At 41.1% G+C, this 26,682-nt stretch overlaps 1 protein-coding gene and 1 non-coding gene across 2 annotated transcripts in view; both read left to right on the top strand.

Moving 5' to 3' along the window:
• lrba (LPS-responsive vesicle trafficking, beach and anchor containing) overlaps positions 1-26,682 on the top strand; it is an 888,619-nt gene that overhangs the window by 12,629 nt on the left and 849,308 nt on the right. The gene's annotated exons all lie outside the window — the stretch shown is intronic.
• Positions 11,799-11,989, top strand: LOC145351534 (U2 spliceosomal RNA). Its single transcript, XR_013888421.1, has one exon. It is a non-coding gene; the product is annotated as a U2 spliceosomal RNA (small nuclear RNA).

Genomic DNA, 26,682 nt, shown 5'->3' on the forward strand with positions numbered 1-26,682 from the left:
AACTGAGGGAAATAGCGTTAACACTCTGCTCTCTCTCTCTCTCCCCCCCTCCCTCCCTCCCTCCCAGTTGAACTGTACTCAAATGAAGCCTCTAACCCCCTGCGCAATACTGAAACAGGGCCTCTAACCCCCATACTGTACCCAAATGGGGCTTCTAACCCCCTGCACAATACTCAAATGGGTCCTCTAACCCTAGGCATGGTCAGTACTTAATGGGCCATATCCAAACAGAACCTCCCTACCAAAGGAGGACTCTAACCTCCCTTGATTGACTGGGCCCTTAACACAAACCATGCAATCCTCAGATGAAGCCTATAATCCCAAAACCATGCAATACTCAGATGGGGCTTCTAACCCCAAAAGGAGGGTCTCGAATTTCACTTATCATGGCTTACCTTGGTAGTGTTGCATGGGACAGCATGTAAGTTTCCTCCCCCCAGTCAAATAGCTTCAGATGCCAAATTGGGCAGCTGCGGTCTTCAAGCTGCTGGTCAATGAGGCGCCATGTTTTTCTCCTGTGTAGACACTTCGGGGGTTTGCTATCTTGGTGGAATCTCAAAGACGGTGTCAAGGATTAACCAGAGAATGCATAGTGAGTACTCCAATCTTTTAAGCTTTTGTTAACTACTAGCAAGGAGAGCAGACAGTGAATTTTAATATGGTGTTCTAAAAGAATTGCTCAAACAGTGTTAGTTTCAACACACTTTTGCCAATGAGAGAGAATGTACTAGTTAAAACACCAATAGCCTTGCAGTTACTTTCAACTAATAGAATTTATTAGCCTTCATTTGCATATATAGTCCACCAACCACAGCATAGCTTTATGCCCTTATCCAAGAGACAACATCTCCTTCATTAGCGTAATATGGCAACATATCTTGTTTTTTGGTATTTGTCATGATAACTTGTCTTTGATTTCATCCTATTGCTAAGGCCTAGAATGCAGCATTTGTGAAAGTTAGACTAGTCTCTTTCCTGAATGAGCAACTGTTGATCTCAGATGAGACCTTGTTTGACTTGTTGATTGAGTTCCCTTGTTGTTATAACTTAATTTTCACAGTAACCCGAATCCTGGAACTCCCTTCCTAACAGCACTGTGGGTTTACTTACACCACAAGGGTTGCAACAGTTAAAGTGGCTCGCCACCACCATCTTGAGAACAAGCGATGCCCACATCTTGTGAAATAATAGTTTAAAGATCTGTTTTTGTGTTTATTCTACAAATGAGCAGATGTTCTATTTCAATATGCTTGCCTTGTTCCCCTTTCTCTTCACCTTATTCTTAAATGTTGACAAGGTTTTTGCTTCAATCAGTAACTCAAGTAGTGGATTGCAAAGCTTCGCAATATTCTGTGCTAAATAATTCTCTCCAATCTTGACTCTTGCATCTAAGTCTTGTACTCAATCATGGAAAAAATAGTCTTTTGCTATCAATTGTGTTGCATTTGTTCCAATAATTTTTAACAGTTCTATCCAATTATCCTGTAATCTCCTATCTTATAATGAAAGTACCCCAGTTTTCAAACCTTTCTTTGTATTGTTTCATCACAGTGAACCTGCATGTACCCAATTTCATCAGCATTGTTTCTGTAGCTTGAAACCAAAATTGCACATTGTACACCAATTCTGGTTCTACTGAAAGCTTTATAGAGACTCTCTATTACAATTCAACTTTTATTTTCTATACCTTGTGCAATAAAACCCAGTATTCCATTATTATTTTTAAGGCCTCATCCACTTCAGATGCTTCCTGAAATATTTTTGAACCTGAACCTTCAAGCCCCTCAGCTCTTCCATACCACTGACCTCCCCATGTTCAAAGTACAATTTTATGACCGCAAAATCACAGAAAATTGAATTCTGTTTGCCACTTTTTTTGGCCCTTTGACCATTTCATCAATTCCCTCTTGTAGCTTTTTTTGTAGATTTGGAATGGTTAAGAATGGCTCACTGGTGTATTCCAATTTTAAGTTCAGTAATTTATTCAAGGTTAGTTTAAAACCATTAGTATGTTAAGTAAAACAGTAATGTAACTTGAGATGTACTGGTTACAAACACCTCGGCACCATTGCCTGACTAGGCATTTGGAACCTCTTGCAGCAACACATCTCGATGAGTATTGTCACCCGGTGTTCATCTTTGCTCTCCATGCGATCTCCTTTCTTCCCTCAATTCCAATACCTTCAGTTTTGGCAGAGATTTCAATTGTTTAAATTGCACCTTCAAAGATTTGGGGAGGCGATGGCCTAGTGATATTATCACTGGAATTTAATCCAGATAAGAATCTACCAATAACCATGAAACCATTGTTGATTGTTGGAAAAACTCATTTCATTCACTAATGTCCTTTAAGGAAGGAAATCTGCCATCCTTACCTGCCTGGCCTGCATGTGTCTCCAGAGCTACAGCAATATGGTTGATTCTCAACTGCCCTCGGGCAACTAGGGATAAGCAATAAATGCTGGTCAGCCAGCAATGCCCATGTCCCACAAATTAATAAAAAATTACTCCCTTTTTCTTTTTCATCTGCCACTTAGCATTTTTTAAAAGACTTTGAAATCTATGCTTTTGGTTAGTACTTCAACCAATGCTTGATATGATACCATATTTATTTATTAGCGTCACAAGTAGACTTACATTAAGATTTCAGTGACGTTATTGTGAAAATCTATTGTGAAGCAACTTGGGATACATTGTTAAAAGTGCTAACTAGGTGCAAGTGTTTGTACTATTAAACAAAATCTTTACAACGTCAGTTCGAAAATGTAGGATCCTAAATGTGAGCATGCAGGAATGGTATTGCTGCCTTTCTCTTTTATCTATTAAAAGTATGTTTCGCCTTTGAAATGGTGTGCAATTTAGTTGCATTGTCAGTGTGTTGTGCAATTTGGCAAAGTTCTGCTGGTTGGAAGAGAAGAACATAGCTGGTGGTGCCAGCGTTGAGTAATGCAAAACAAAAACTAGAAGTTGTTATGACAGGAAGGGACAGAGCATATCAATGTAAGTGCTCAGAGGGCAGAGTAGAGAAAATGGTAAAAAAATTAAAAAATATTCTGTCTGAATGCACCCAATGTTTGTAACCTGATAGATGAACTGATAGCACAAATAGAAATAAATGGGCATGATATGGCCAGTACAGAGACATAAGTGTAAAGTGAGCAAGGCTGGGCACTGAATAGCTGAGGCTATTTAGCATTTTGGAAGAATAGAGTGAAAAGAAAAAGATGAGATCAGTCCATTGTGAGAAATGATCTTGGTTGGGTAGATAAAGATGTATAATCTGTTTAGGAGGATATAAGAAATAGAAAGGAAAATAAGTCAGTGGCCGAAGTACTTTATCAGCTCCCTAACAGTAGGACTGAATGTTAATTAAGAAATAATGGGGGCTTGACAGAAAGATATTGCAATAATTATGGGTGATTTTAATCTTCGTGTAGATTGGACAAATGGCTAAAGTAGCTTTGAAGAAGAGCTCAATGAGGAGAAATTTGTTTGAACAATTTGATTGGAATCCATAAAGTGAACAGGCTTTTGGACCTGGTAATGCGTAATGAGACAGGATAATTCATGTCATAGCTAGGGGATTTTCACAGTAAGTTTATTGCAGTTTTAATGTAAGCCTACTTGGAACTAATAATAAACTTTAATGTATCTTAGGCAAAAGTGATCATAACATGATAGAATTTCACATTCTGTTTGTGTGAGAGAAACATAGGTCGGAAACTGTTGTTTTAAACTTTTAATTCAGGCAGTTAAATATCTGAAGATAGAGCTGAATACTGTAGACTAGGAAAATAGATTAAATCTTAAGACAGATAAGCAGAGACAGATATTTAAGGAGAATGAATAACTGAACAAATATATATTCCATTGGGAAAGAAAGATGGAGAAGGACTTGTCACCTTGTCACTGATGAAGTTATTGATTTCAAATTGAAAGAAAAGTAACCTGTTGTTAAGATTCCCAATAGATCCTAAGCATCCTAAGATTAGTAGAAAATGAAAGGGTAAAAGGGGCCAACTTAAAACTATCTCTGGAGGAAAAATGCAAGGGCGACCAATGAGGCTAAACACTTAAGTCCCTGGATGTGACAGCCTGCATTCTTGAGTCTTAAAATAAGTGGCTGCAATGATAGTATTGTTGGACTGGTTGTAATCTTCCAAAATTTCAAGATTCAGTAAATCCCAGTGGATTGGAAAATCAAATGTAACAGCATCTCTATTCTATAAAGGAGGGAGGTAGGAAACTTTAGTTCAGTTAGCTTGTCTTGGGATAAAATGCTGGAATCCATTAAGGAAATAGTAGAATGACACACACAATGTTATAATTTCGTCAAGCAAAATCAACATGGTTTTGTGAGGGGGCAATCTTATTTGAGTCTGTAAGCATGCAAATAGATCAAGTGGGGGGCAGTAGATGTTTTGTATTTAGAAAAGGCATTCAATAAATTACTATGTAATGGCACAGCCTCCTTTCTCATGTTCTGATATTCTTATTTAATGTATGCGTTGTCACATTTTAATTGTATAAACTGATTTATAGTTGTTTCTTTTGGGGTGACATACAGTAAAACATGTTAATTTTGGGTTTGTTAACAAAGATACAGCAGCATCTTAGTCAAATGGAGGCTTGTACCCAAACAATATGTGTGCATTGAAAGCTTGAAATAATTGGTAATTGCAACTTTTGAAAGTCATTCAGGTGCCTCAGGAGGATCTCAACTCATTGTTTTTGCAACTCTTTCATGTTAGAGAATGTTCAGGCAAAATGTATATTGTATTCAAAAACCAGAGATCTGCAAAACATTTATGGCTGGATTAATCCCCTTATTGTGACAGTATTTCTTTAAACATAGGATTTCTACTTATATTTTCATAAAAAATTTTAGCAGTTGAAACTTCTCACTCTGACAAAGCTGCAAAAAGTTGTCCATGTGTAAAATCAGGCCCAGTAATGTAAGTTTATTTATTCGTGTCACAAGTAGGCTTACATTACATTGCAATGAAGTTACCTTGAAAATTCCCTCGTTGCCACATTCTGGTGCCTGTTCAGGTGTGCTGAGGGAGAATTTAGCATGGCCAGTGCATGCCTTTCCGACTGTGGGAGGAAACTAGAGTATCTGGGCGAAACCCACGCAGTCAACTGAGACTTCGCATGGACAGTGACCTAAGCCAGGAATTGAACTTGGGCCCCTGATGCTGTGAGGCAGCAGTGCTAACCACTGTGCCCCTATGCTGCCCATAAATACAAGTGTTATCAAGATCCTGGCCTTGTGACTTGTTTACAGTTACAGGATATAAAAGTCTAATGGGCAGTTGTTTTCTCCTGTGTTCAAAAGGCCAGTATAGATCCCATAGACTCAAAATTCAAGGGATCAACACTATTTCCTTGAAATCTGTCTGATATTATTTAACACCTATCCCTGCAGAAAATGATTTCTTAACTACCAATTGTGTTCTATTACAACCTTTTTGTTTAGAATTCAGGTTTCATAGCAACATAATTGCTTCCGCCTTAAGTCTAAGTTTGTGCAGTGGCATGTCCATTAAATTTAGACTTTGTAGAAAGTTTGGAAAGGATAGACTATATCATTGTCCACAGAATAAATGCTGATCTATTCTTTGAATTCACCTTACACTTTAAACCTTTTCATTCAAACCCAGTGAAGCTTCATTTTTAACTGAAAGAACAACATTAAAATAATTTGTATCAAATAAGCATTCCTGCTGTTGTGCCTGCCACATGCTATTCCTTAACTCCAACCCATTCCTATTGCATCCTTCATGGATGCAAACTCTACAGTCAGAGAAACTTTGGGCTTCCCTTATCTTCTAACCCCAAAAGAGAGAGAGAGAGTCATCTGGATTCGAAACGTCAACTCTTCTCTCCTTACAGATGCTGCCAGACTTGCTGAAATTTTCCATCATAATTTGCTCTTTTCCCTTATCTTCTGTTGCTTGTGTTCTCTATTAACAGCCCCACCACTGCCACCAGCCTTTGGCAGCCACATGTTTGTCACATGTCCCAGCCCTTGGTGCACCTTTCATGCTTCTGCATGAGCCAGGCGCTGCCCACCAAATAAACCAACCAACAGACATTCCCCTTAAAATTAAAACCATTTGGACGGACAAAAATTGAGCACCATTATTATCATGACAGTGGTGTGGTAGTGTATAGAGCTGACTTCAATGACATTCTTTATTGACTTGTCAGTTTACTTTGATTTAGGCCATGGCAGCTGCATATGGGATTTAATAACTGTTGCAGCTGCTGATGTCCCTTGAAACGTACAAATTCGTATGTTTACTGGTTTAATATCTTGATGTTTGTCCATGTATTTAAAATAATCTTGATGCAAAAACAACACTTGCGATTTAGTGTGTGAATGAGCTAATAAGTTAGAGCTGTAATTTTGTTCAAACTAATGTTGGAAAATTCCAGGCTGGAGTACTTCCCCTTTCATATGGATACTAAGTTTATTTATAGTAAAACATTTTTTTCCATTTATAAAATTAATGTTATCACTAGTTACAGGAGTGACTTCTGGAGAACAATTATTTTAAAAGAACTCAATGAAGGCACCATTTGTAATTGCAAGATCAACAACACCTTGATTTTCATTAAAACTTTACAGTAGTGAACAGTGATTTGTAAGCCTCTATTTTTTGGGTAAGGAGATGAGGGAAACGTATTCGGCATTGACTAATGTTACTTCCTCGTGAGTATAAGTTGGGTGTATTAATTATTCCTCCCAAATTCATTGAGGTAAAAAGAAATCTGCATTTTGAGATTTCTAATTTAAATTGCACTTTAACAGCTCACTACATATTTACAGTGTTATTTATTGCTGTTGAAAGATAATGCATCTGAGTTGTCCTGTGATTCACGTCTTCCTGAAAGAATAGCTGAAGAATCGAAAGGACAACAGCTGAAGGTTTGGTTGGCGGTAAAGAGAAACACTCCTCAAGTAGTTTACAAGAAGCTGGAATTCCTCAACTATCAATCTTCTGGGAACAACAACACCCCCCCCCCCCCAGTAAAACTGGAAGGCAGCCTGGGAAGAATGAGAGGTGGGGATGGGGGTACTTTTACTACTTTTATCAATTGCTATCTGCATTGGACTAAACCATACCTGCTGCAATCTCCATGTTGTAATTATTTGCAAAATTGGAATGTTGTTATGTCCTAGACCATGTGAGGGAGCTAAATGAACATGTACTAATAAGAATGGCATTTTATTGGAGGAATACATTCGCAGCTCAAAGACTGAATGTCAGTGAGACTTGGATTGAAAAATTCACTTATTGACTAAGAAATCAGGTTCAAGATTTGCAAACATTTAACTCATTAAGTAACATAAATAGACACATTCAAAAATTGAGATATATGGATGGTATATTAAAGAAAGGGTAATGTTTAATTAAAATTACAAGCCATTTTACATTATTGCCACAAATGTGTGTAAATTTAATAATTTAAATACTTAACTGAGGACCTTTGCCATGTAAGGAATAAGGCTACATTGGTACTTTACCATTCTGCACATTTTTTGGTTGAATTTATTTAAACTTCCAAGTTTGCTCTGGGATCGGTGAGGGTAACCAGTTCTGAAACAGTAGATTTGCAGAAGGGATTTTCTGACTTGTGTTCAGGGATTTTAGGGTTTTGAGCTTTGTGACATGATGCGTGTTGTTGTGTAACTGATGCTGAGTACCTAAGATCAATCACACGTGCTTTTGTATTCTTTCAGTCTAGACCACGTAAATGACTTGGATGAGAATATAGAAGGCATGGTTAGTAAGTATGCAAATGACAGCAAAATTGGTGGTGTAGGGGACAGTAAAGAAGGATATCTAAGACTATAAGTGGGATCTTGACAACTGGGCCAGTGAGCCAAAATATGGCAGATGGAGTTCAGTTCAGATAAATGTGAGGTGTTGCATTTTGGCAACCAGGGTGGGACTTACAAGTTAATGGTAGGGGCCTTGGGAGTGTTATTGAACAGAGACACCATGGGGTACAGGTACATAGTTCCTTGAAAATGGCATCATAGATAGACAGTGGTGAAGAAGGTATTTGGCACACTTGTCTTCGGTTAGAGCACTGAGTACAGGAGTTGGGACATTATCTTACAATTTGCACAAAACATTTGCAAGGCCATATTTGGAGTACTGCATATAATTCTGGTTGCCCTGCGATAGGAAGGATGTTATTAAACTGGAAAGGCTACAAAAGAGATTTACAAGAACATTATGGAGTGTGGGACGATGAGAGGTGACCTTATTGAGCTTTATAAAATCACTATAGATAAGGTAAATAGCTATGGTCTTTTCTCCTTGGAAGGGGAGTCCAAAACTAGAAACCATGGTTTAAGTTAATTTTTTTATTATCACAAATAGGCTTACATTATCACTGCTGTGAAAATCTCCCGGTTGCCACAGTTCCATCTGCCATAACTCAGCTCACTGGCCCCGTTGATCAAAATCCCATTGTAGTCTTAGATAACATTCTTCTTTGTCCACTGCTTGGGTACGCTGAGGGAGAATTTAACATGGCCAGTGCACCTAACCAGCATGTTTTTTGGACTGTGGGAGGAAACTGGAGCACCCTGAGGAAACCCATGCAAACACGTGAGACTATGCAGACTCCGCACAGACAGTGACTCAAGTTGGGTTTGAACCTGGGTCACTGGCACTGTGAAGCAGCAGTGCTGATCACTGTGAAGCTGAGAGGGGAAAGCTTTAAAAGGGACCTGATGGGCACCTCTCTCATGCAGGTTGGTGTGTATATGGATTGAGCTCGTGATGTGGTGATGCCGGTGTTGGACTGCGGTAAACGCAGTAAGGAGTCTGACAGCACCAGGTTTAAGTCCAACCGATTTATTTCATCAAATAAATCAGTTGGATTTAAACCTGGTGTTGTCAGACTTCTTACTATGGAATGAGCTGCCAGAGGAGGTTGTAGTGGCAACTACAATTGCAGCATTTACAATACATTTGGACAAATACATGGATAGGAAAGATTTAGAGGGATATTGGCTGGCAAATGGGGCTAATTCAGTTTAGGAAACCTGGTTGGCATAGACGAGTTCAGCCAAAGGGGCTATTTCCATGCTGTTTATTTCTGACTCTAGATGGTCTGTTTGTGAGGCCAGGCTCTCTCAAAGGCACAAATGTATTTAACCAAGCGATGATGTAGTCTACATATTAACAATATGTTACGGACAGGGCATTTGAATGAAATCTGCAGTCTGAAAATGAACTTCTGTTTATTTTTTTGATATGTTATCTACTTGGCCGTCCCAAATTGAAAAATACTGTTGGAATAAGATTGAAGAAAAACTCCCAATTAATGATTGTATTGTTAATTTAACTGGGATGTATCAAATGACTTCAGTGGTTTCCTCTGCACAAAAAATAGTAAGTTGTCTCGCAACACCAGGTTAAAGTCTAATAGGTTTATTTGGTAGCATGAGCTTTCGGAGCACTGCTCCTTCAGGTGAGTTCAGAATTTGTTTCACAAACAGGCCATGTATAGACACAAACGCCTCTACAAGATAAAGGCTGGAATGTGAGTCTTAATCAAGTCTTCACAGTTATGGGCAACGCGAGTGCGGTGGGGGTTAAGCGCAAGTTAAAGAGGTGCGAATTGTCTCAAGCCAGCACAGTTAGTGAGATTTTGCAAGCCCAGGCAAGTCATGGGGGTTGCAGATAGTGTAACATGGATTATAAAATTCTGGCCAAGGTCATCGCCAACTGGGTCAAATCTGCTCTGGGGTCAGTGATCCATCCTGATCAAACCTGTGCTGTATCTAGCAGGAAGATCTCTGATAGCCTCACGCTACTCAGGGATATGATCGCCGACGTGCAGGACAGGCAGGTGGATACATGCCTCAGCCTAGACCAGGAGAAGGCGTTTGACAGAATATCTCACAGCTACATGATCGATGTGCTCTCCAAAATGGGCTTTGGGGAGGGAATCCGCAATTGGATCTGACTGCTCTACACAGACATCAGTAGTGCAGTTTCAGCCAATGGGTGGGAATCAGATAGTTTTCAAATCAGGTCTGGAGTCAGGCAGGGCTGCCCTCTCTCCTCTGTCCTTTTTGTCTGTTGCATTGAACCCTTTGCCGAGGCCCTCAGAAGCGACCCAGGCATCAAAGAGGTGACAATCCCAGGCAGCGGAGACACACAGGTCAAAGCCTCCCTGTACATGGATGACGTGGCTGTCTTCTGCTCGCACCCCTCGTCCGTTCACAGGCTCCTCCAGGTCTGCGAGCAGTTTGAGCTGGCCTCGGGAGCCAAAGTCAACCAGGGTATGAGTGAATCTATGTTCTTTGGGAACTGGGCTGACAAATCCTTTGTCCCCTTCACTTTCAGGGCAGATTACCTGAAAGTGCTGGGGATATGGTTTGGAGTGGCAGGGGCATGCGCCAAAAACTGGGACGAGCACATTGCGAAAGCCAGGCAGAAACTGGGCTTGTGGGAGCAATGCTTCCTCTCCATGACAGGAAAAAAACCTGGTGATCCAACACGAGATGCTGTCCATGTTATTGTACGTGGTGTAGGTGTGGCCTATCCCCAAATCCTGCGCTGCAGCACTGACGCAGGCCATCTTCAAGTTTATCTGGAGATCAAAGGTGGATCACGTCTGGAGGGAGGCGATGCGCAAATCTCCAGAGAACGGAGGTAAAAACGTTCCCAATGCTGCCCTCATCCTGATGGGTACCTTTGTGTGTGGCTGCATCAAGCTGTGCGTAGAGCCTAGGTACACTAACAGCAAGTGCCACTACTGTCCCAAGTGTTGCGGAGGATAAGTCTGGCCACACTGCTGCGGAATGCTCCAAGTAGTTGGACCGTACCGCAGCACCTGTCCTTCGTGGAGGAATTTTTCCGCAAACACACCTTTGACCACATGGCTATTAAGCAGTGGTCAGCGCATAACGTCCTTGGGGCCCTGAGAGAAAAGGAGATGGCAGATCCTGTTGGATGGTTCCCTGAGCAGACTGTCAGTGTCATCTGGCAGAATGCCTCATCACCAGAACTCTCAAACAGGCATCAAGATCTGGCTTGGCTGGTGGTGAGAAGGGCACTCCCCGTCAGATCCTTTATGCACGTTCAAGGTCTCAACGTCACCGCACGCTGCCCTCGAAGCGGCTGCGGGGCTGATGAGACAGTCGCACACCTTGTGAAATGTGCTTTTGCAAAGAAGGTCTGGAGTGAGATGCAGTGGTATTTGTCGAGGTTCGTCCTGAGCAGCTCGGTGACACAGGACTCTGTGCTCTTTGGTCTGTTTTCGGGGACGTACACTGAGACAAATGTCAACTGCTGCTGGAGGGTCATCAGCTCGGTGAAGGACGCACTTTGGTCCGCCCGAAACTTACTGATTTTCCAATTGAAAGAACTGTCCTTGACTGAGTGTTGCAGATTGGCACATTCCAAGGTCTAGGACTATGTGCTGAGGGATGCGCTGAAGCTTGGGGCAGCTGCTGCAAAGACACAATGGGGAAAGGCCATCCTATAAGGCCTTTTAACGGAGGCAGACCGAGGGCCCGGGAACTGTGGAATATCCTCACCTGCGTAGCTGTGTGCCAATCTGAGAAATAACGGGACACAGTAAAATTTGAGGCATGTATGTAGTTTTAAGTTTTGAAATGTAGTGACTGTAATTTGTATACAACTGTAAAAAGGTTTTTATTCTGCACTGTTTGCAACTTTTAGACATGTAGATTTGCAATAGTTTAATTGAGATTTTTATGAATCAAGTATATTTTTGAAACAAAAAGAAATGAACCCAAGATCCTTCTCGGCCTTTTGGCTAAGATCAAGTGTAGTATCGACATGCTGTACTTGGTTGAAGTCATTGGGTTACATTTTAGCTTTATTTGAAGCAATTTTTTTGAGCGGCATCTCGGCCTTTTGGCTAAGATGCAAATGAGATCAAGCCTTGGAGGAGGAGCTACACCTACTCCAATCAGCTTGGATCATGTAGATCAAGCCCAAGACAGGAGGTGAGAGCCCTGTCTTGTCAGCTTGGATTGGGAATGTCCTAACTTGTTGGGACTCAGAATTGGATTTGATTTGATTGGATTGGAATAAAGTTTAAGAAAAAGCATGAACCCAAGATCCTGGTTGAGGCTTTCCTCGTTTATGGAACTTGGCTATCAGTTTCTGCTCGGCAATTCTGCGTTGGATGCCTTGAAGGCCACCTTGGAGACCGCTTCCCCAAAGATCAGAGGCCCTCGACTGCTGAAGTGTTCCCTGACAGGAAGGGAATATTCATGCCTGGTGATTGTTGAGCAGTGTCCATTCATCCATAGTTGTAGCACCTGCATTGTCTTGTCAATGTATCACGCCGTGGGACATCCTTCCCTGCAGCATATCAGGTAGATAACGTTGGCCGAGTCGCAGGAGTAAGTACTGTGCACCTGATGTTTGGGCACGCTCCCTCTACCCCCTCTGCCCCTCTCTCTGCAGTGATGTTCAAAAGGCTTTGGGATGTAAGCCTGTGTGTTGCTAACTGATTTTGAAGAGCGGTTTTAAATCTGAGGAATATTTTGTGAATTAAAGCTAATAGAGATAGGTTAGCAGTTAAAATTTATCATGTGTAAGTTTTTCAGTTGTTAAAAGTTAAGCTAATTAATTTGTTATAGTTAATTTGTCTTAAATGAAGTTTGTTTTGATAAAAGTTACCCAGTTTGTCAGTAGAATTGTGCCTGCAGTGAAACACTTTATCCTCACAATAATGCTGAAATAGCAAATAGTTGGAGTCTAGTCTAACCTGATAATATACCTTAGGGTTTCTGATCAGTACCCTAATACATTTATTACAGTGCCACTGCAGCTTTTGATCTGCCCAACCATCACTCTTGCCTCTTCGATGATTTGTGAGTGATGTAGAGAATGGAATGTTTGAGAGGCTCTTGTAATATGATTTAGTTGTAAGGTACTTTGCCCCTTAAAATGCATGTCCTTGGTAACACTTCTGATCCCCACTCCTAACATCATCTCTTCCTCTGTCTTGACATCCATTTCAGTCTGACTATTTGATGTGAAAAGCTGGGGGACATAGTTCTACATAAAAGGTGCTTTTTAAGTGCAAGTATCTCATATAGGGCAGAAGAAAAAGAGTGATTGGCGAATGAGGTTTGACGTAAAATATGGAGTACAAGCAGGAAAGTTTTGGATGTAGTCCAGCCGGTCAAGTGATGGATTTCGAAACCAGTTTTATGCAGATGCACTCAAGTCAGAGTACATTGGGGATGGGGCATGATCAGGGTGGAAGAGAATAAGTAGGACCAATTCTAAATGGTCGAAGAGAGTTGTCGCAGTGTCATTTGATAGTCACCTCTACAAGTTCTCCTTTGAAGGGCACCACTAATACAACCTAATGTAGTCAAATTAAGCTGAAAGATGAATACAGTACACTTCAATTTCAATCAATGCAATAGATCCCCATGAGTAATCAGATTATTACGGGCATTTATTTGACAATCCATGCCCTCAGTGTTCACTGGTCACAGCCTTTGGAAGTTTAGAGTTGGAAGGTTGAAAATGCAGTTGAATGACTTGAAGAGTTTTATTTCGGGGTGGAAGTAGGGTTAGAGGAGATGGGGCAATGTTGGTCATGAGAGATACTGGGAGGAGACCAGAGATGACCCCATCAGTGAGAGTAGAGAGCAAATGTCAGTAGGCAATGTCACGATGGTTACCATGGATTTGGGTACGAGAGCATATATGAAGAGAGATTTTGAGAAAACTGGAGAGCAGTGAAATCAGAGGGCAATGCGAATTTAGATGAAATTTAAAATCTCAGATGAGGGTGGCACCTAGAAGCTGAGAGACAGAAGTTGTGTATGTGAGAAAAATCTGGGGAGGTTGGGAAAGATGGTGAAGGAAGGTGGGAGGATCAAGAAAGGAGAGGCGTTTGAGGAGAAAAGGATGCCTGATGAGTAGAGGAAGAGATTAAGCTGTGATTTGGTGAGAAGGGTGATAGTATTGGGTCAGCTGGTGGAAATTTTTGTTGGACATTCTAGAAGAAAACAAATGGAGAGTGACAGTCAGCAGAGTGAGGTTGAGTAGTAGTGGGTGTGGTCAGCAGAACAGGGAGATGATTGGCAAGATTAGCCCTCATTGGGCAGGGGGATAAGTGAATTGGGCTGATGGGGGCAATGTTGCGTGGGCATGCAGAACAAATTTAGGGAGCCTGATGACGGATGGAGGAAAAAAAATGTTTTGTTTTTAAGATTACCCTGTAATAGTGCTTGGTTGTGCAGAGGAGAATCAGTCTCAATAGCATTTGATGTGGTCAAGGGTTACCTGAGTTGCTTCACAATTTCTGGTGGTGCTTCAGCCTTGTGCACCTGATCTTTGTCCATCCAGTGCCCAACTGTCTGCTTGTATTCTGCAGCTACATCAATGTGATGGTGTTGCTGGAAAGAGAATAAATGGTGTCAGCCAGTATGTTTGAGACCTTGCAAAACAGGATGTTTGGGGGGCAGTGAGGGGGAATTGTTGTGAAGATTGACGTAGTTATTTCCTTCAACTGGCTTTTTGGAGTAGAACGAGGTACATTCATGACATCCCATTCAAGTTACACTCAAGTTTCTCATTGCTTCTGCAACGGTTTGAAGATAAGACTGGTATGAGCCACATTTTTATTGTGACTTATTGCATTGACAAAACAAGGAGGCTGTGATTGGTGCCTTTTGGAGAATACTGAGACCCAGACAGATGGAGTGTTTGGGCTTATCTAAAGGAAATTGAAGCCCATGGCAGAGGAATTGTGTTAAGCTTGGGGTGGACTTGGGTTGAGGGAAAAGGTCACCAATAGGGACAAATGAAAGGTTGCCTGTCTGACTGACAGGGAGGGAAGAGGACAACATGAAAATCTAACACAGCTTATTATGTTCCAATCCAGAAAGCTGGTTGATGAAGGACAAAACTGGAGCCAATCTTTATATACTTTTTATAAGCACTTATTTACACTAGAGTTTCCCAAACTTGTCCAGCCATGGAAGTCTTGACCTACCAAGAGTACTAATGGAACCCCAAAGGAACATTCTTATTATGTTGAAGAGTTAAACCTCAAAAAGCATCATTGGTATGGCGCAACAGGTACAAACATGCAAAAACAAATTTATAAAAGTCTGTATGACTTTTAATAAAGGGAGTGATGCTCATTTTTTTTGGCCTCAAATGTATTTAAGTTTGGGATGCTGCAGGGAGCTGGATTCTCATTGCAGACATATTCACACCTTTAAAAAAAGCATTTGCGCAAACTCTCCTTCATACAAAAACACTGTCTCGCGTGCGCACATTTTGTGTTTGCAGAAAAAATTTCCATTTTCGTATCAAATGTTAATTTTAAAACATTGTCAAAAGTGAAATAACTTAGATTGTGTTCAATAAGCCTTCTTATTAATATTATGTTCTGCTTGGTATTTTATATTGATGTACATTGTTTTATTTGCATTTAGGACTCATTTACTCTGCCAAAATTTTCATATTATTTCTAAGGGATGTCTGCAGTTATCTGCAGCTAAACCTCTAATGCATCTTTGAAAAACTACTGCTTATTTAGGAGAGTGCAGAATAATGGTATATTAAGTTTTTTTTTCTGTTACATGTTTAATGACAAACAGAAAACACTGGACGTAGGTCTGGCAGCATTTGTGAAGAGTGAAACATTGAGGTCCATATCTCAGTTTTTCTCTTTCAACAAATGCTGCCAGAACCGCTCCACTGAGTATTTACAGCATTTTCTGTTATTTCGGTTTGCTAGTATCCAGTGTTTTGCTCTTGTGACAATGGTTGAATCTGAGGAATTAATTTGAAATGCTGATGTTCATGATTCAGATGCATGAATGAGGAAACGTTGTCTCGTCATTCAAAATATTGATTGTAGAGGCTGTGTCTTGAAAGAGAATTCCTGACAATATCCATGAGTAGGGTATTCCTGCCTGTTGAGCAACTCTGGAGAATTACGGGAAATGACCCTGTATGTTCTGGAGCTAACAATGGGAAGCAAAATTTCTAACTGGCCTGAAAGCAAACTAAATAGGGAGGTACCATTTTGCAGCCAGCAATAATTAGTCCTCAGACTGTTTTGGAATTAAATTTGTCCATTTGCAGTGGAATATTCCATGTAACTGATGCTGCTCGAGCAGTCGAGAGGAAAGAGTACTCCTAGACTTCATTTCCTCATTATAGGGTGAATTGAGGCTTCCCAATGAGTCAATTACGAACACACTATTCATGCAATTAATACATTATGAACCCTTCAGATGAGATTGACTCTAGGTTTGACTTCTGCTATACATGAAGGCAGCTGTTTTTATCCATTATATAGTAAAGTGTTACATGTGGCTTCTTTCCCTGTGTGTTTTAGAGGAGAAAATTATGTTTAAATGTTTTTGTGGTCTTGCATCTTTCAACCTATAACCTCTTCCAGAACTCTAATTCCCATTTCATATCTTGTATTTCTGACATTGATCTATCTTGTATTACTGTCCCCCTAAGCCATATCTTCCCACCTCCCTCTACTCTTAAGCCACTTAGTAAAACCTGACATTTTATTCAAACTTTTGGTCACTCAATCTCTCTATTGATTCAACATTCTTTGTTTTCCCTGTATGTCTGAGAAATACTTTGAAACTTTATTAAGAATGTATTATAAAGACAAATTGTTTCTTGTGGATAACGTGTATTGCGTGGTATTGAGGGAAAAGTCAGTAATTTTTTTTTAAAATGTTGCAACAAATGTAACAAATGGTTAACATTAAGACAAAGAAATTTCACTAATGAAAAATGCATAGTTTTTCAGATTAACATTTAATATTTTGCTGGTGGGTTTTTAACCCATTGGCCATCCTGTCAAATCTTTGTAGACTTCGTTTGCCTTTTTCAGGAGAAAAAACTAATTTATTCCAATACCCACTGATCTGCATGCAATGTGATTTACTGCATTTCTAGAATGGAAGTATTTCTATTCGACTGTCGGTTACATACCACATCAGTTCACCACTTTTGGAAACGTTTTGATTAAGTCAATATTTCAGCCTGCTTTTTAAAATTGCACCAGCATGTGTTACCCTACCAATATCCCTGGGGGTTACCTTGGACCAGAAAATGAACTGAACCAGCCAAGTAAACACTGACTACCAAACAGGTCAGTGGCTGGGAATTCTGGGGACAGTAACTTACCTGACTACCCAAGCTTATCCACCATCTACTAGGCACAAGTCAGGATGTAATTGATTGCTATCCTCTTACCAGGTTGAGTGCAGTTCCAGGAACACTCAAAGCGTAAAAAAGCAACCTGCTTAATTGGCACCCCATCCACCGGGTTAAAACATTTAGCCCCTCCTCCACTGATGCACAATGGCAGCAAGTGTGTACCATCTACAAGATGCACTGCAACAATTCAACAAGGCACCTTTGACAGCACCTTCCAAACTTGCAATATCTGTGATCTAGAAGGACAAGGACAGCAGATGCATGAGAACACCACCTGCAAATTTTTTTCCAAGTCACATACCATCCTGACTTGGAACCATATGCGTGATCAGTCAAAATTCTGGAACTCATTCCTAATAGCACTGTAGGTCTACCTACGCTACATGGACTGCAGCAGTTAATGAGATTGGTGCACCATCGCCTCCTTGAAGATAATTAGGAGTGTGCAAGATATGCTGGTCTAACCAGCAATGTCCACACCCCTAGAATGAGCAAATAAAAAAAATCCTCCATCCCCACCAGTGAATATCACAGGTTCTTGAAGTTGTGACCTACATTTGTTAGTATATTTGGTAAGAGAAATTGGCAGATAGAATAAAGTTTCTACTTTAAATAAGAGCTTCAAATTCCATTGGTAGAAATTTACATTGCATTTTGGATTCTGCAAAACATCATTTTTCATCCTCTTTTAGCTCCACCTCCTGAAACTATTCCAGACCTTAAATTGATCATTGTCTGGATCCCTTACTTTCTTGATTCTAGCAGTCTTCTCAAATGACCTTTGTCATGATACTGGTGTTTTCAGTTATTATTGTGTATTTTAGAACATACTATCAAAGCACGTTCTACAATGTTTTATTAAAACAAAAGTTTGGAAGCACTTGCAGCAGTTCTGTGCAGAGAGCAAGTTAATATTTCAAGTTAACTTCTTTCTCCAGGAATGCTGCTTTACCTGCTATGCATTGTTCTTTTACCATTATCCATAGTATTTTGTTTAAGTATTATGTAGATTGTTGGAATTAATTACATTTTTTGTGAATCAAGTGCTTCAATCTGACTATTTTCAGAACAATTTGTCCCTAATATTTCAGTTATCTGCAAGATCTTGTATAAACTCCATTTGCAAAGAAACTGAACTTGATTTTCAAACAAATTCTGCAATGATAAACTCTTGTGACATGGGAAATCTAAAATAGAAATGAAAATACACAAAGATTATTTTATGTTGCGATCTTGTCTCTTCCTGTCACTTGAAAGCTTCTTGAGATGCATATGTTATCCTACATCATAATACCCCTATTAAAGGATGTCTTTAGAATCCTGGGGAACTGAAATGCAGAAGACGAACTTGGTAAAACACCAAAACAAGTATAAATGCTAATAATTACTGACAAGGTGCAATATTTTAGAAGATATAAGTATGAAGGAAGATTGCTATGTAAAAGGTCCTGAAACCTATATAAATAGATAATGATTCATGAGGCAAAGACACTGAACTGGTTTCGTGGATATACAAGCTGATTCCTTGGTTACTTGAGCAGTGAAGTCTGTACTGCTGCTTTGATACCTTAGTCATGTGACAATATAGGATTTCATTACAGATTTTGCAGCATTGTTTACGCTTTGATGCACTCAATTTTGCTGATTTGTTTTACCATGAGCAGCAAACAGGGTTGGAAGTGAGATTGGAGAAACACAGAGCTATATTGAATTGATATGTATATATTGTATTACAAAATATTGGAACAAAAAGAGAATTTACATTTTTCCATAAAACATGTTCAACTTCAAATTAATAGAGTTTTTGGAGACATATTGCTTATGAAGCAGAATACTTTTGGCACATGTTCTGAGCTCATCTTGCCTATGAGACCCACCACCTGCACTCTCGATTTCATTCCCACTAAACAGCTGACCGTCCATCTTTCCCTCCTGGTATCAATGTTAACTGATGTTTTTAACAGCTTTCTCACTTCAGGTTTTGGTTGTCCCTCTCTCCTTTAAATCTCCTGCAATCCCTCTTTCCTCAACAAACTAATCCTTGAACCCACCATCCTTGCAAACAATCATTGCATCTTCAACATCCCTTTTCTCTCCAAAGCACTAGAATGTGTTGTCATTTTATTCAGTATTCCATTGTTTGATTCCCTCCAGTTGGGTTTCTGCCCTGCCATAGTACTGAAATAGCTGTCAAAGTCAAAAATGACATCCTATAAATGTGTGACAAAGGTAGACTTTGTCCTTCCTGACCTGGTATTGATCTTTGACATAGTTGACCAAACCATTTCCCACTAGTGCCTCTCCTCTGTCATCCAGTTGTGTTCCATTCTTATCAGTCTAATTATAGCCAGAGAATCACTTGTAGTGGAATTTCCACCTGCCTGCTCACGCACTGTCAGTTCTGGCTGTCCCATAAGGATCTGTTCATGCAGCCCCTCCCCCTCCCTCACTCAAATATCCCCATTTGTAATCTGTATGCTGCCCCTTAGTGACGACATTTGAAAGCACAGTGTCAGCTTTCACATTAAAGCTGACAACGCTCAGCTGTTCTTTACTCTCTTGTGACTCCTGCACTCTTGCTAAACTACCACACTGCTTATCTATCATCGAATACTGGAGGAAAAATTTCTTCCAGTTAAGTATCAGCAAGCCAAAATATACTTTTTCAATTCCTGCTCTAAACTCCCATTTTCTAGCTACTGACTCTATCCCTCTCCAGGGCAACACTTTGCAACTTGGTATTGCAATTGATCCTGAGCTAATCTTCCAACTTCAGTTGTGCTATCTTGCAAATTTCTGTGACTGCCTATTTCCACCTCTAATGTTGTTTGATTTTGGCTCTACTCACGCCATCTGCTGCTAAAATCCTCAGTCATGCATTTGTTACTGTAGATTTTGACTATTCCAATGTACCCCTGGCTGGTCTCCCATGTACTAACCTCTGTACACTTGAAGGCATCTAAAATTCTCTTTTCTTCTTAGCTCCTTTTCAAGCCTTGTTTGCTTATCATCCTTATATTCGCTCCTAGTTAAACAGCATTTTGATTTTAAATTCTCAATATGGCCTCCCCCCTTTCTCCCTATCTCTGTAACCTCCTCCAGAGGCACAACATATATCTGCAGTCTCTATCTGCTGCCTCTTGGGTATTGTGATAATATTGTGCCTTTAAGAAATGTATTTGTCATATTTCTTGTGCAGCGCTTGTTTGAGCAGTTAACCGGTGCTGCTCTGCCTATAACCAGCAGCCCCTATTGTTATTGCAGCAGCATAATTGATCTTAGTTGCCAAAGTGTTTGTTTTAATCTGGACTAATGCAATTCTGTTATTTCAGTGTTCTCCCCTGGAGTTTTTCCTGTGTGAGGCTTGAATAGATTGATTGACAGAAACCCGTGACTGGACCGGACTAGGCACGCACACAGAAATCAAGTCAATTGCTGTTTGGAATTGTTAGAAAAAAGTGCCTCTCTTTCTCTCTCTGGATTTGGAGAGTGGGATCTAGCAGAAAAAAAGTCTCCTCCTGTAGTGGGAGAGAGAGGAGGGGGAATCTTTATCAGGGGTCGGAAGCAGGTATCTTTCTGTACCTGCCCAGAGGGTTAAAATACTGGAAATCTAGCGTCCACAAGAGTGTAGATGGTTTTTGTGTGCTAACTTAGCCTGAAGAGGGAATTATGTCAATGGGACTGTTGCTTACATTGGAATTGTTGAGATAATTAGCAGTTAAGAATTATACCTTATCATGTTTGTATTTTCAACTGAACAAAGAAAATTACAGCACAAGAACAGGCCCTTCGGCCCTCCAAACCTGCACTGACCATGCTGCCCGACTTAACTAAAACCCCCTACCCTTCTGGGGACCATATCCCTCTATTCCCATCCTATTCATGTACTTGTCAAGATGCCCCTTAAAAGTCACTACCGTATCCGCTTCCACTACCTCCCTGGCAACAAGTTCCAGGCACCCACTACACTCTGTGTAAAAAATCTGCCTCGTACATCTCCTTTAAACCTTGCCTCTTTGCACCTTAAACCAATGCCCCCTAGTAATTGACTCTTCCATCCTGGGAAAAAGCTTCTGATATCCACTCTGTCCATGCCTCTTATAATCTTGTAGACTTCTATCAGGTCTCAGCTCAACCTCTGTCACTCCAGTGAGAACAAACCAAGTTTCTCCAACCTCTCCTCATAGCTAATGCCCTCCATACCAGTCAACATCTTGGTAAATCTTTTCTGTACCCTCTCCAAAGCCTCCATGTCCTTCTGGTAGTGTGGCGACCAGAATTGAACACTATATTCCAAGTGTAGCCTAACTAAGGTTCTATAAAGTTGCAACACGACTTGCCAATTTTTAAACGCAATACCCTGGCCGATGTGCTACCCAGATCCTTTTACCTATAAAGGGTTCTGCCATTTACTGTATATTTCCTGTCTGTATTGGACCTTCCAAAATGCATTTCCTCACATTTGTCTGGATTAAACTCCATCTGCCATCTCTCTCTCTCTCTCTCTCTCTCTCTGCCCCCCCCCCCCTCCCCCCCCAAAGTCTCCAACTGATCTATATCCTGCTGTATCCTCTGATGTTCCTCATCACTATCTGCAAATCCACCAACCTTTGTCATTCACAAACTTACTAATCAATCCAGTTACATTTTCCTCCAAATCATTTATATATATTACAAACAGCAGCAGTCCCAGCACTGATCCCTGGGGAACGTCACTTGTCACAGCCCTCCATTCAGAAACGCACCCTTCCACTGCTACCCTCTGTCTTCTTTGACGAGCCAGTTTTGTATCCACCTTGCTTGCTCACCTCTGATCCCACGTGACTTCACCTTCTGCACCAATCTGCCATGAGGGACCTTGTCAGAGGCCTTACTGAAGTCCATGAAGACAACATCCACTGCCCTACCCTCATCAATTGTCATAGTCACTTCCTGGAAAAATTTGATCAAGTTCATGAGACACGATCTCCCCTTCACAAAACCATGTTACCTCACACTAATACGTCCACTTATTTCCAAGTGGGAATAAATCCTGTCTCAAAGAATCCTCTCCAATAATTACCCTACCACTGATGTAAGGCTCACCGGCCTTACCTGGATTATTCTTGCTACCCTTCTTAAACAAAGGAACAACATTGGCTATTCTCCAATCCTCTGGGATCTCCCCTGTAGCCAGTGAGGATACAAAGATTTCTCTCAAGGCCTCAGCAATTTCCTCCCTTTCCTTTTTCAGTATTCTGGGGTATATCCCATCAGGCCCTAGTGACTTGTCTGGTAAAAGTTATGCTGATTATTTTTGTTATCTTTTAATTGTGTTGGTAAATTTTACTTTAAGAAAAACTACCTAGTGGGTCAGTCAAATCATATCTGGAGCAAAACACCCTCTGCTAATACCAAAATCAAAAAAAAAGTTGGGGTTTAAGCTAACTTCATACTATACCTGAGAGTTTCTGATCTGGCTCTGAACAGGTATCCTTGACTTCAATCCCTCCATCATGGTTGGCCATGCCATCAATTGGTGGGGCCTGAAATTCTGGACACTCCCCATACCTTGCTATCTTTCTAACTTGCTTTCCTCCTCTAAGACACTCAAAAAACAACTTCTATGACCAAGCTTTTGATCATCTGACTCAAATCTTTTTGTGGTTCAACGTCATGTGTTTAATAATGTTCCTGTGATGTACATTGAGATGTTTTATTTCATTGAAGGTGTCAAATAAATGTGGTTGTTAAAACTTTCCTTCAGTTTTCCTCCTCCAGTACCACCATTACCCAAATCTACTGAATTATATTGGTGTGCAGATCTGTACGCATCTACAGAATTCATCTATAATTAATCCACTGCCACTGCTGCTGCTTCCCTTTCTCACTTTTTGTGTTCTTTGTTCGGAAAACATGTTTTCTGTTTGCAACATTACCTGCAGATGTTGTTTCTTTCTACAAATATACTGATACCCAGTTTCCTTTCTCTTAACCCTACTATTGGCTCAGCTTTTGATTGTCTGATCAATTTGAGATGAACTGTAATTTCCTCCAGTTGGAATGAGCAAAGAAGTCATCTTTGGCTATTGCTGCAAATACCATCCCCTTTCCAATCTCTACCTCAACGTATTTACAACTTCAGCATTCTGTTTGACCCTGAGATTACTTTTGGACCTAATGTTGTCTCTATCGCACAATTCATCTCCTTGCATCTTTAACATTGTTGTCTTTACCCCTGCCTCAGCCTATCTGTGAATGAACCCCTTCTCTCATACTCTCATTGGGTGTTAGCGATGGAAAGATGGTAGGAGTGGAGGGTCTGAATGACATTATTGTTACTAGAGAGGCAGTGCTCGACAGACTGGAGGGACTGATTGCGGACAAGTCCCCAGGACCGGATGGAATGCATCCAAGAGTTCTGAAAGAAATGGCGGAGGTGATAGTGGATGCCTTGGTGATTATTTTCCAAACGTTGCTGGATTCCAGGGAAGTGCCGGAAGATTGGAAAACGGCTAGTGTTACGCTGTTGTTTAAGAAGGGTGGCAGGCAAAAGGCAGGGAATTATAGGCTGGTCAGTTTAACGTCTGTTGTAGGTAAAATATTAGAATCCGTGATCAAGGAGGAAATAACGAGGCATCTTGAAGAGAATTGTTTGATAGAGCAGACGCAGCACGGTTTCGTAAAGGGGAAGTCGTGTCTGACGAATTTATTGGAGTTCTATGAGGATGTGTCTAGGGCGGTGGATAGAGGAGGGCCGGTGGATGTGGTCTTTCTTGATTTTCAGAAGGCGTTTGACAAGGTGCCTCACAAGAGGTTATTACAGAAGGTCAAGGGGCATGGAGTTGGGGGTAGGGTGTTAGCGTGGATAGAGGATTGGCTGTCAAATAGGAGGCAGAGAGTGGGGGTCAATGGGTGCTATTCAGATTGGTGGTTGGTGACTAGTGGAGTGCCCCAGGGGTTGGTGCTGGGGCCTCAGCTATTTACCATTTATATAGATGACCTGGAGGAGGGAACCGAGTGTATGGTGTTGAAATTTGCTGATGACACCAAGATTGGTGGAACGGCAAATTGTGCGGAGGGTGTGGAGAGTCTGCAGAAGGATCTAGATAGGCTGGGCGAATGGGCCGGGAACTGGCAAATGGAATTTAATGTTGGCAAATGTGAGGTTGTCCACTTTGGTAGGAAGGACTATTACTTACGTGGCGAAAAACTGCAGCAGGCGGCGGTGCAGAGGGACCTCGGGGTCCTTGTGCATGAGTCGCAAAAACCCAGCCTGCAGGTGCAGCAGGTGGTCCCGAAGGCAAATGGGATGCTGGCCTTCATAGCGAGGGGGATTGAATATAAAAGTAGGGAGGTCCTGCTGCAGCTGTACAGGGTACTGGTGAGGCCGCAGCTGGAGTACTGTGCGCAGTTTTGGTCGCCGCACTCACGCAAGGATATTTTGGCCTTGGAGGGAGGGCCGAGGAGGTTTACTAGGCTGATACCGGAGTTGAGGGGGTTGAGCTATGAGGAGAGGCTGAATAAACTAGGCTTGTACTCATTAGAGTTTAGAAGAATGAGGGGAGATCTCATTGAGACATATAAGATGGGATGGATAGGATAGAGGTGGAGAGGCTCTTCCCGCTCAGAAAGGACAGTAGGACTAGAGGGCACAGCCTCAAGATAAACGAGAGGGGAGCGGTTTAGAACGGAGTTGAGGAGGAACTTCTTCACTCAAAGGGTGGTGAATCTCTGGAATTCTCTGCCCGTTGAAGTGGTGGAGGCTGCCTCGCTAAAAATTTTTAAGACGTGGGTTGATAGGTTTTTGATAGGCAAGGGGATTAAGGGTTATGGGGAGAGGGCGGGAATGTGGAACTGAGCCACGACAGATCAGCCATGCTCTTATTGAATGGCGGGGCAGGCTCGAAGGGCTAGATGGCCTACTCCTCCTATTTCTTATGTTCTTATACTTTGTCTCAAAATTCAACTTTTCAAAGATCTGTTAACCATTGAATAATTTTTTACACACTCAAAAGTTATGCTCATTTTAAACTTTGCTCTTATTCAGCACCAAGTCAGGTCGCCCATCATTTCTGAACTTGACTTCTGTGTTAAAATCTTTTAGTAGCCACATCCTACACTATTTGTGATCTTCTTGAGTACCAAAATTTCCCCCGATTGTCTGACCTGTCCGTTTTCTTTCACTGTCCTACCACTTGGTCAATGTCTTGAGCCCTGTAAACTGAACACGCACTCCGAGGAGCTTCATTTCTAAGTACCTATGCTCCTTCATCACCTTCTGCTTCTTAAGACCTCCATAAAACCGATTAATTTGACTTAGCATTGGTCACCCCATATCATATCTTCTTTGGTATGTCCTTTTTCATCATTACAGCTCTGAAACGTTTTTGAGATATTCTTGCTCAAGTGTCATCAACTCCATTAAAACCTCATTAGTGTTTGGTGACTGCTGAATGCAGGTTGGCTGCTGCATTTGCCAATTGCACTTTTGGTTTGCAAAGCACTTTGCCTTAACGTCTACAATGTACCCCCCCAATGTACAAGTTCATTTTCCTTTAACTGCTTTTATTACTAACTGTTTGTGATCTTTCTGGAGCAGAATAAAGCAAAATATGATACCAAGATATAGAAGGGATATTAGGTCAGATGACCAAAACTTTGGCCAAAAAGATAGGTTTTAAGGAGTATTTTAAAGGAGAAACGTGCATTGGGGATGTTCAGGGATGGAATTTTAGAGATCAGGATCTCAGCAGCTGAATATGTGGACATCAAAATGGATTGATTAAAATCAGGAGTGTTCAAGGGGTCAGAATCAGATGAGCAAAGACATCTTGGATGTTTGTGGGGCTGGAGGAATGTACAGAGATAGGGATGAAGGCAGGGAAGAATTTGGAAACCAGAATGCGAGTTTTAAAATGAAAAAAGTTACATAATGGGAGTTAAAGTAGGCTAGCAGTGATAGGGGAACAGAACTTGATGCAAGATAGGACATGGGCAGCAGTGATTTGGATTGTCTCAAATTTAGGATGGGTAGAATGTGGGAAACCAGCCTACATTATGTTGGAATCATCCGATCTGAAGGTAACAAATGTGTGATGAGGGTTTCAGAGCAGACAAGCTGAGACAGGGTCAGAGTTGAGTACCATTAGGGAGGTGAAAATAGGCATTGTTTTTAGTGGTGGTATGAATGTATGGTCAAAAATTCAGACAGCATCAGGGAGATGAATGGATTCATTCAATTGGGCATGGAGTTTGGAACAGGGACCAAAAATAACAGATTTAGACTTCCCAAATTTTAGTTGGAGGAAACTTCCAGTGAACTTGGGCACGCATCCAAAATAGTGGATGGATCAAGAGGTTTGTGGTGAGGAAGAGCTGGGGGTTGTGTCAGCACATTAAAATTAACTTTGGGATGACTTTGCTGTGGCATTGTGAAGTAGGAGGGACCAAGGATGGATCCTTG

The sequence above is a fragment of the Carcharhinus amblyrhynchos genome, chromosome 1, assembly GCF_965287045.1.
Source record: "Carcharhinus amblyrhynchos chromosome 1, sCarAmb.v2.hapA, whole genome shotgun sequence".
NCBI lineage: Eukaryota > Metazoa > Chordata > Chondrichthyes > Carcharhiniformes > Carcharhinidae > Carcharhinus > Carcharhinus amblyrhynchos.